The sequence below is a fragment of the Terrapene carolina genome, unplaced genomic scaffold (genome assembly GCF_002925995.2).
Source record: "Terrapene carolina triunguis isolate 2854851 unplaced genomic scaffold, T_m_triunguis-2.0 Scaffold508, whole genome shotgun sequence".
Lineage (NCBI taxonomy): Eukaryota > Metazoa > Chordata > Testudines > Emydidae > Terrapene > Terrapene triunguis.
In genome coordinates this window covers 2,056,116-2,058,523 of record NW_020664859.1, presented here as the reverse complement: position 1 = coordinate 2,058,523, position 2,408 = coordinate 2,056,116, and the positions used below count along the sequence as shown (strand labels likewise).

The following is a 2,408-nucleotide window of genomic DNA, read 5'->3' as shown; positions in this document are numbered from 1 at the left end:
CCGGGCGGGAGCAAGGCTCCATACCCATCATCGCCCCGTGGGGCTGGCGTGGCGAGGTGGGGGGAGGAACCGCACTCCTGACCACCATCGCCCCGTGGGGCCGTCCCGATCTCTCCGCTGGAGCGCGCCGCGGGGGGTGCCCAGGGCGACAAGCGGGGCCCGGCCCGGCAACGCGTTCCCAGCCCCACCCCGCACTCACCTGCCCGACCGGGCCCGGCCCGCTCCGCTCCGCTCCTTAGCGACCAGCGCCGGAGTCGGGGGTGGGGCTGCGCCGGGAGCCAGCTCCGCCCCTGGCCCCCATAGGACAGCGCCGCCCCCCCTCCCTCGAGGCCCCGCCTCCAATGCAGCTCCCCAGTACTTCCCCCTGCATGCCTCTCACTGTACCCCCGCACCCCCACTGTCTCCGCGCCCAGTACTGCTCCCCAGTATAGCCTCCCAGGCACCCTGCACTGCCTCCAGCCTACTCAGTATGTGGCAAACACCATAACAACCCTTTTACACTTTTTATTGGAGATACAGAAAAGACGTTTGAAATGTAAAGTAGTAAGCGTGGCTTTTATTTGAACAGCGTCCTTTGTTTCCCTTCCCTTTAGCTGCAGAGAGTTTTAGAAGGAACCCCCCCCCCCTTATTTGGCAGTCTGTTAAAGGGGATCAAAGACGATCATAGCTACCAGACAGCAAATGTGAAAAATCGGGACAGTGGGTGGGGGGTAATAGGCACCTATATAAGATAAAGTCCCAAATATCGGGACTGTCCCTATAAAATCGGGACATCTGGTCACCCTATTCTGGTTAAAAATAAGGAAAAGTTTGCTGAGCTGGCAAATGCTGTTGTTGCTATTGTCAAAAGTCCAACTGCAGGCGCCGACTTCCTCTCTACCTGGGGGGTGCGCAGAATAAGATTAAGGGCAGTAGCCACAGTTAGGGTTGCCAACTTTCTAATTGCACAAAATTGAACACCACTACCCTACCCCTGCCTTGCCCCTTCTCTGAGGCCCTGCCCCCACTCATTCCAGCCCCCTTCCATCCATCATTATCTCTCCCTGGCTCACCCTCACTCACTTTTACTTGGCGGGGGCAAGGGGTTGGAGTGCGGGAGGGGCTCAGGGCATGGGGTTGGGATGCAGAACAGGGTTTGGGATGCGGGCTCCAGGAGGGAGTTTGGGTGTGAGAGGGGGCTCAGGGCTCGGGCAGGTGTGCGGGGGGGGGCAGGGTGCGGGCTCTGGGAGGGAGTTTGGGTGTGGGAGGGGGTTCCATCTAGGCAGCGCTTACCTCAGGTGGCTCCCAGTCGGTGTTGCTCCTGTAAGCAGCCAGGATGTCTGCCCCCTAGGTGGAGGCAGGGCCAGATGGCTCTGCGTGGTGCATGCTGCCCTCACCTCACCCACAGGCACCACCCCCGCAGCTCTCATTGGCTGTGGTTCCTGGCCAATGGGAGCTGTGGAGCCAGTGCTTGGGGTGGGGGCACCTAGGGGCCACAGAGACGTCTTGCTTCTGGGAGCTGCGTGGAGCCAGGGCAGGCAGGGAGCCTGCCTTAGCCCCACTGTGCCGCCAGCTGGACTTTTAAAGGCCTGGTCAGCGGTGCAGACCGGAGCTGCCAGGGTCCCTTTTTAACTGGGTGTTCTAGTTGAAAACCAGATGCCTGGAAACCCTAGACATGGTGTAAGGTCTAAGGCCTTTTTCTGCAGCCACATTAGGACAGCAGCAGCCATGAGCCAAAAAACCAGAAAGTCACATCTGCACATTCCATCTAAATTACATTAAAACAATGAAATATCAGGCTGTTAAGAAAGCTGCTCCTGTCCTGTACCCAGCACCACCAGATAAAGAAACAGATCTTAATATGTTTAAAGAAAACTTTGTTTGATAAGTGATTCCTTGCAAGACAGAATACTATCAACAGTTGTGATTGTGAAATCTCTACTTCTTTATTGTTTTGCCTTTCTGGTCCCTACTTCTCTATTGTTTATCTGTATGGTTTCTGACTCGTTCTTTGATTGTCTATGCCTGTTGCATAACTGATTATGCAAGATTTAAATCAACTAAGGTGGTGCGTATGATTGGGTAAAGAATTGTTTTGCAACATGTTAGGATTGGTTAGAGAATTATTTTGTAATATTTTAATAAAATGATTGGTTAAGGTACGCAGGACTCAAGTTTCACTATATAAACTGGGGTCCAAGGAGGAGACCAACTGGGAAAGAAAGGAAAAGGAAAAACGAAGAATAAGAAGGAAATACCTGGAAGAAGAAGAAGAACTCACCTCCAAGACACAGCCCAAGATCAGAGCTGCTAGAATCCTCCACACAACTGTGACGTGCAGCAACCAGAACCCAGATGAGACCGACCTTGCCGGGCCAACAGGGAAAGTCCTCCTGCATGATCAGAATTGAGCAGAGCATTGTATGCTT

The 2,408-nt window shown here is 54.1% G+C and overlaps 1 protein-coding gene across 1 annotated transcript in view; it reads right to left on the bottom strand.

The window, feature by feature from the left end:
- The window catches only part of WDR31 (WD repeat domain 31), a 36,835-nt gene extending 36,583 nt beyond the window's left edge, over positions 1-252 (bottom strand). Inside the window, exon 1 of the mRNA XM_029913178.1 lies at positions 200-252. The gene's annotated coding sequence lies outside the window, so the exon portion shown is untranslated. The remainder of the gene's footprint in view (positions 1-199) is intronic.
- Between the last annotated feature and the right edge of the window lie 2,156 nt (positions 253-2,408).